The following is a 9,215-nucleotide window of genomic DNA, read 5'->3' on the forward strand; positions in this document are numbered from 1 at the left end:
TTATATATTATATACTCTTCGGCCGTATAACTAATCCCGTCCTTATAACGAGTTATATCCTGTTTATTCCTCATATTATATATTATATACTCTCCAGCCGTATAACTAATCCCGTCCTTATAACCCGTTATATCCCTGTATATTCCTCATATATATTATATACTCTCCGGCCGTATAACTAATCCCGTCCTTATAACCCGTTATATCCCTGTATATTCCTCATATTATATATATTATATACTCTCCGGCCGTATAACTAATCCCGTCCTTATAACCCGTTATATCCTGTATATTCCTCATATTATATATTATATACTCTCCGGCCGTATAACTAATCCCGCTTTATAACCCGTTATATCCTGTATATTCCTCATATTATATATTATATACTCTCCGGCCGTATAACTAATCCTGTCCTTATAACCCGTTATAACCTGTATATTCCTCATATTATATATTATATACTCTCCGGCCGTATAACTAATCCCGCTTTATAACCCGTTATATCCTGTATATTCCTCATTTTATATATTATACACTCTCCGGCCGTATAACTAATCCCGTCCTTATAACCCGTTATATCCCTGTATATTCCTCATATTGTATATTATATACTCTCCGGCCCGTATAACTAATCCCGTCCTTATAACCTGTTATATCCTGTATATTCCTCATATTGTGTATTATATACTCTCCGGCCGTATAACTAATCCCGTCCTTATAACCCGTTATATCCCTGTATATTCCTCATATTGTATATTATATACTCTCCGGCCCGTATAACTAATCTCGTCCTTATAACCAGTTATATCCTGTATATTCCTCATATTATATATTATACACTCTCCCGCCGTATAACTAATCCCGTCCTTATAACCCGTTATATCCCTGTATATTCCTCATATTATATATTATATACTCTCCGGCCGTATAACTAATCCCTTCCTTATAAACCGTTATATCCTGTATATTCCTCATATTATATATTATACACTCTCCCGCCGTATAACTAATCCCTTCCTTATAAACCGTTATATCCTGTATATTCCTCATATTATATATTATATACTCTCCGCCCGTATAACTAATCCCGTCCTTATAACCCGTTATATCCTGTATATTCCTCATATTATGTATTATATACTCTCCGGCCGTATAACTAATCCCGTCCTTATAACCCGTTATATCCCAGTATATTCCTCATATTATATATTATATACTCTCCGGCCGTATAACTAATCCCTTCCTTATAACCCGTTATATCCTGTATATTCCTCATATTATATATTATATACTCTCCAGCCGTATAACTAATCCCGCTTTATAACCCGTTATATCCTGTATATTTCTCATATTATATACTCCCTGGCCCGTATAACTAATCCCGTCCTTATAACCCGTTATATCCTGTATATTCCTCATATTATATATTATATACTCTCCGGCCGTATAACTAATCCCGTCCTTATAACCCGTTATATCCTGTATATTCCTCATATTATATATTATATACTCTCCGGCCCGTATAACTAATCCCGTCCTTATAACCCGTTATATCCTGTATATTCCTCATATTATATATTATATACTCTCCGGCCGTATAACTAACCCCGTCCTTATAACCCGTTATATCCCTGTATATTCCTCATATTATATATTATATACTCTCCGGCCGTATAACTAATCCCGTCCTTATAACCCGTTATATCCTGTATATTCCTCATATCATATATTATATACTCTCCGGCCGTATAACTAATCCCGTCCTTATAATCCGTTATATCCTGTATATTCCTCATATTATATATTATATACTCTCCGGCCGTATAACTAATTCCGTCCTTATAACCCGTTATATCCTGTATATTCCTCATATTATATATTATATACTCTCCGGCCGTATAACTAATCCCGTCCTTATAACCCGTTATATCCTGTATATTCCTCATATTATATATTATATACTCTCCGCCCGTATAACTAATCCCGTCCTTATAACCCGTTATATCCTGTATATTCCTCATATTATATATTATATACTCTCTAGCCGTATAACTAATCCCGCTTTGTAACCCGTTATATCCTGTATATTTCTCATATTATATACTCCCTGGTCCGTATAACTAATCCCGTCCTTATAACCCGTTATATCCTGTATATTCCTCATATCATATATTATATACTCTCCGGCCGTATAACTAATCCCGTCCTTATAACCCGTTATATCCTGTATATTCCTCATATTATATATTATATACTCTCCGGCCGTATAACTAATCCCGTCCTTATAACCCGTTATATCCTGTATATTCCTCATATTATATATTATACACTCTCCGGCCGTATAACTAATCCCGTCCTTATAACCCGTTATATCCTGTATATTCCTCATATTATATATTATATACTCTCCGGCCGTATAACTAATCCCGTCCTTATAACCCGTTATATCCTGTATATTCGTCATATTATATATTATACACTCTCCGGCCGTATAACTAATCCCGTCCTTATAACCCGTTATATCCCTGTATATTCCTCATATTATATATTATATACTCTCCGGCCCGTATAACTAATCTCGTCCTTATAACCAGTTATATCCTGTATATTCCTCATATTATATATTATACACTCTCCCGCCGTATAACTAATCCCGTCCTTATAACCCGTTATATCCCTGTATATTCCTCATATTATATATTATATACTCTCCGGCCGTATAACTAATCCCTTCCTTATAAACCGTTATATCCTGTATATTCCTCATATTATATATTATACACTCTCCCGCCGTATAACTAATCCCTTCCTTATAAACCGTTATATCCTGTATATTCCTCATATTATATATTATATACTCTCCGCCCGTATAACTAATCCTGTCCTTATAACCCGTTATATCCCAGTATATTCCTCATATTATATATTATATACTCTCCGGCCGTATAACTAATCCCTTCCTTATAACCCGTTATATCCTGTATATTCCTCATATTATATATTATATACTCTCCAGCCGTATAACTAATCCCGCTTTATAACCCGTTATATCCTGTATATTTCTCATATTATATACTCACTGGCCCGTATAACTAATCCCGTCCTTATAACCTGTTATATCCTGTATATTCCTCATATTATATATTATATACTCTCCGGCCGTATAACTAATCCCGTCCTTATAACCCGTTATATCCTGTATATTCCTCATATTATATATTATATACTCTCCGGCCGTATAACTAATCCCGTCCTTATAACCCGTTATATCCTGTATATTCCTCATATTATATATTATACACTCTCCGGCCGTATAACTAATTCCGTCCTTATAACCCGTTATATCCTGTATATTCCTCATATTATATATTATATACTCTCCGGCCGTATAACTAATCCCGTCCTTATAACCCGTTATATCCTGTATATTCCTCATATTGTATATTATACACTCTCCGGCCGTATAACTAATCCCGTCCTTATAACCCGTTATATCCTGTATATTCCTCATATTATATATTATATACTCCCCGGCCCGTATAACTAATCCCGTCCTTATAACCCGTTATATCCTGTATATTCCTCATATTGTATATTATATACTCTCCAGCCCGTATAACTAATCCCGTCCTTATAACCCGTTATATCCTGTATATTCCTCATATTATATATTATACACTCTCCGGCCGTATAACTAATCCCGTCCTTATAACCCGTTATATCCTGTATATTCCTCATATTATATATTATATACTCCCCGGCCCGTATAACTAATCCCGTCCTTATAACCCATTATATCCTGTATATTCCTCATATTGTATATTATATACTCTCCAGCCCGTATAACTAATCCCGTCCTTATAACCCGTTATATCCTGTATATTCCTCATATTGTATATTATATACTCTCCGGCCCGTATGTATAAAGGCATCTTTTGGATCTGTGGGGAACGGATTGAACATCTTTGCTGCTCTTACTGTAATTAACCCTTTTTGCTTCTTTTCAGACGATTTATTGTTTTTTGCACAGGCCAGCGGCGGCCCTATATGGGTGCTGCAGGTGTTGCAGGGGGATGTGGACCCACCGGTGACCTGGTCTTTATTTCGACGTTAGGGAAAGGCTGGTATTGGCCGAAATGTTTTTGGAAAATGACATCATATTAAGATGCCTTTTAAGAGTCAGACCCTCTTAGGGCCACCGGGTGCAGTATTTTATTGCCCGAGGTCACCGAATGAGAGGCTTTGGAGGATGTTAAGCGAGGACACTCTGTAAATGCCCCACATCTGTCCAGAGGGGAACAAAGTACCCGACATGTGGATTACAAGGGGATTAAATAGAGAGGATTGGGGGGGGGTAATTAACCCCTTGGTGGTGGAACTTTTTTGACCTTGTTCAGGGTAGATTTTTTTGATGGGATCGCAGAGCTGGAGATGCGATTCCTGTCGCCGGAGGGAGAATAATCTGCCCCCCATGCCCCGTACCCCAGGGGCAGGAGCTCCCCGGCTGCTTGCGGTACGGAGTCCCTGTGCACCGGGCAGGAAGGGGTTAGCTCTACTATCACAGCCTCCTCTCTCTCTCCATCCCTCCCTCCGTCTCTCCGTCTCTCCTCCTCTCTCTTTGCTGGCAGAGGATGTATAGAGGGACACATCTCTGCCTGACTCGCAGGACCAGACCTGAAGATGCCTCAAGGTGAGGGGGGGACAGGGCATTAGGGCCGCATGTACCCCACTACCACCCCCGCCGGGGGCCACACCAGGTGAACCCAAACCCTCCGATACCCTTTAGTCCTGGGATGCGATACCCTCAGATCCAAGTCATTCCTCCTAAACCACTTGCCCCCTACAGCCACCCCAGGTACCTACCCCAAGAACTCATGGGGCAAAATGCACCCCACTTTCTGAGACCCCCAGACCCTTATATTCTCTGTTACAATGAAATGATCTGCTCCCCTGCCGCTACTCTTCTGCATTGTAATGGACACAGGCGGATGATGCACCGTTCCCTGTACCCACCACTTTATCACCGACATACAGGCTGCGCCAAATCTGGAGGGAATCAGAGAAGCTTTCAAATGGTTTCTATGGTGATTGCTCCAGATTAAGCAGTTTGCACCGGAACAGCTTTATCTTCAAACTGTTTCCAAAATGAGGGATCTTTTAATCCCATTTTTCTGGCGTTTTGTTACTTTGTATCGTGGCTCGTTGGGTGTTATACGGGGGCCGAGGGTCTCTCCAGCCGCTGGGATTAGAATCTCCCCTTCTTTGTCCTGAATTTTATTTCCATTATTTGATTTTAATAAAATGCCCCAAATATTCCTTTCTCTAATTTTACATTTAAATCCCAGCCCCGCCCCCCCCCCTGGTGACCGTTAATACATACAGAGTATATCGCGAGTATATAACCGGCCCCAGTGCATGCAGAAGGGGTTAAAATCTATTGTCTGCTGATGGCAGTTCGTGGCATCCATATTTTACCAATAATTGTACGTTATTTCACGTGGATTATCTAGATGGTGTAACAATGTCCTCCAGTCTGCTACTCGCTGAGTGCTGTGACCCCCCACTCACTGAGTGCTGTGACCCCCCCACTCACTGAGTGCTGTGACCCCCCCACTCACTGAGTGCTGTGACCCCCCACTTACTGAGTCCTGTGACCCCCCACTTACTGAGTCCTGTGACCCCCCACTCACTGAGTGCTGTGACCCTCCACTCACTGAGTACAGTGACCCCCCACTTACTGAGTCCTGTGACGCCCCCACTCACTGAGTGCTGTGACCCCCACTCAGTGACTCCTCTCACTTTGTTTACCCCGTTTCCTCACTGAGTATGCCTCTCTTGTGTATCTTCCCCATAGCTGGAGGTTTCTCGGCTGCAGAGCTTGCAATCTGTCTTTGTCTCACCACCACCCATTTCGTCACTTTCCTAAATGCCCCTCTCTGCCTCCCCTCCAGCCTGCACCCCATCTCACTAATTCTGCCCCCTCCCTCTCTTCCCCCTGCCCCATCCATCAGTGCCCTGCTCTCAGTGTATTATGGGGTATTAATCACTCGATGAGCGTCTCGTGTGTCGGCTTGCGGAGTCTCTGTCATTATAATGAACGGTGACCGTGAGCAGCGAAGAGTGCAGACGCAGGGGCCCCCCTTACTGCATACACGCCGGGGTAACAGCAGGGGGCAACCCTTACTGCATACACGCCGGGGTAACATGAGGGGCATCCTTTACTTCATACACCCCGGGGTAACAGCAGGGCACCCCTTACTGCATACACGCCGGGGTAACAGCAGGGGGCAACCCTTACTGCATACACACTGGGGTAACAGCAAGGGCATCCCTTACTGCATTCACCCCGGGGTAACAGCAGGGGCACCCCTAACTGCATACACCCCGGGGTAACAGCAGGGGCACCCCTTACTGCATACACGCCGGGGTAACAGCAGGGGGTAACCCTTACTCCATACACCCTGGGGTAACAGCAGGGGGCATCTCTTACTGCATACACCCTGGGGTAACAGCAGGGGCACCCCTTACTGCATACACCCCGGGGTAAAAGCAGGGGGCAACCCCTTATATATTATTACTCGTTCATATATTATCCATGGCAGGCAATAAGGCACCAGGTGTCGGGTTATCATTACTCTCTATTACGGGGAGATGTAATAAGGCACCAGGTGCTGGGTTATCGTGATTCTGTATTAGAGGACGATGTAATAAGGCACCAGGTGCTGGGTTATCGTGATTCTGTATTACAGGACGAAGTAATAAGGCACCCAGAGGTTGGGTTATCATTACTCTGTATTACAGGGAGCTGTAATAAGGCACCCAGAGGCTGGGTTATCGTGATTCTGTATTACAGGGAGATGTAATAAGGCACCAGGTGCTGGGTTATCTTGATTCTATATTAGAGGGCGAAGTAATAAGGCACCAGGTTCTGGGTTATCGTGATTCTGTATTACAGGGCGATGTAATAAGGCACCAGGTGCTGGGTTATCGTGATTCTGTATTAGAGGGCGATGTAATAAGGCACCCAGAGGTTGGGTTATCATTACTCTGTATTACAGGGCGATGTAATAAGGCACCAGGTGCTGGGTTATCGTGATTCTGTATTAGAGGGCGATGTAATAAGGCACCCAGAGGTTGGGTTATCATTACTCTGTATTACAGGGCGATGTAATAAGGCACCAGGTGCTGGGTTATCGTGATTCTGTATTAGAGGGCGATGTAATAAGGCACCCAGAGGTTGGGTTATCATTACTCTGTATTACAGGGCGATGTAATAAGGCACCAGGTGCTGGGTTATCCTGATTCTGTATTAGAGGGAGCTGTAATAAGGCACCAGGGGTTGGGTTATCGTGATTCTGTATTACAGGGCGATGTAATAAGGCACCAGGTGCTGGGTTATCGTGATTCTGTATTACAGGGCGATATAATAAGGCACCTGGTGCTGGGTTATCGTGATTCTGTATTGGAGGGCGATGTAATAAGGCACCAGGGGTTGGGTTATCGTGATTCTGTATTACAGGACGATGTAATAAGGCACCAGGGGTTGGGTTATCGTGATTCTGTATTACAGGATGATGTAATAAGGCACCAGGTGCTGGGTTATCGTGATTCTGTATTACAGGGAGGTGTAATAAGGCACCAGGTGCTGGGTTATCGTGATTCTGTATTACAGGGAGGTGTAATAAGGCACCAGGTTCTGGGTTATAGTGATTCTGTATTACAGGGCGAGTAATAAGGCAGCCAGGGCTTGGGTTATCATTACTCTGTATTACAGGGAGCTGTAATAAGGCACCCAGAGGCTGGGTTATCGTGATTCTGTATTACAGGGAGTTGTAATAAGGCACCAGGTGCTGGCTTATCGCACGCAGGTGATAACGAGCCGCACTGACATATGGCTGTGTACGTGACAGAGCCGCGAGCAGCTCATGTGTGGAGGCGAGGGGTCCGCATGCTTCTCTCTCGCCCCCAGCGCTCACAGAGCCCCCGCGGACGTGCGGTTAAGAATAGTAACAATTAATTGGATTTTTTCCCTTTTTTTCCTTCGTTCCATAAGAAGCTGCGCAGGTTCAGAGATGTGATATAGTACGAGGACGAGCTATTCCCAGAGACAGGGGTTAAAGAAGCCTCGTAGGTCTCTTCCTAAAACGAAACGTTTAAAAAGATTAGAGCAAAATGAGGCATATCCTGGCAGCAGCCCCCTTCCCGCCACCTACGCTACCCTTTGATTTAGGGCTCGGGGGAGGGGTGCAGCCGCCGCGTGAGGCTCCATTATACATTTCAATGTTCCGCTCAGGGGGGATTGAGATGCTGCCATTGGGGTCTTTTCCACAGCGAGAGAGGGGATTGCGCTAAAACAATGGGTAAAAGGGGCAAGACGGCCTTCCAGGTTGGGGGCAGATGGCAGGTATACTTGGGGTGCTCTGGGTGAAGCTGGTTACGGGGCCTGCCCCGGCCGTAGACCCCGCCCCGTATTACCCCCCAGCTGGGCTGCACAGCAATGTATCGACAGGTTATTTTTATTAATGGGACCCCCGGGGCCGCAGTAATGGTGTCACTGCCCCGGCCAAGTGACTGGGAGAAAAGCCCCATTTAGGGGTTAATCAGAGTCCATGCCTCAGGGGGCCTCATTTTAACACTTTCATGCCTTTAAATCCTTTATTGCTGATGGCTTTTACCTCTCTGTACCCATAACTACCATGGAAGGCCTGGGGGGGGGGTAACAGCACCCTACACATCGGGCACGTCCCTTGGGTTGTCACCTGGCCAGTAAATAGTTAACCTAGAATTGAACCCTATGCAAAGTATTTTTGGTGCCCCCCCATGTCTTCTCCTCCATACCCCATCTGTGTCTCGCCCCTCTCCCTCCCATCGCTACACTCACTCATCACACTCTTCCCCTAACACTGAATGTCATTAGCAATGATCGCCCCTCCCCCTCTGATTAATGATGCCCCTGGATGAATTGCCCTCTCATTAATCCGGGCCCCTCCTCTCTTCCAAACATACCCCATGTGCTTTGCAAACGGATGCCAGTAAGTATGACATCATGTCTTCTTGGATGTAAGGGAATGAAGATGAGCGTGAATGGAGGAAAAGGGTGAATATGAGTGCAGGAATGGGAGGGAGTGCGCCTAAATGGGCGAGTAGAGGAGTGGAGGTGAGTATGAATGGAGGTATGGAGATGAGTGTAAAAGGAGCAATGGGGGTGAGTA

The sequence above is a fragment of the Sceloporus occidentalis genome, unplaced genomic scaffold (genome assembly GCF_023333645.1).
Source record: "Sceloporus occidentalis isolate IW3139 unplaced genomic scaffold, rSceOcc1.0.p SCAF_347, whole genome shotgun sequence".
In the NCBI taxonomy this organism is placed as follows: domain Eukaryota; kingdom Metazoa; phylum Chordata; class Lepidosauria; order Squamata; family Phrynosomatidae; genus Sceloporus; species Sceloporus occidentalis.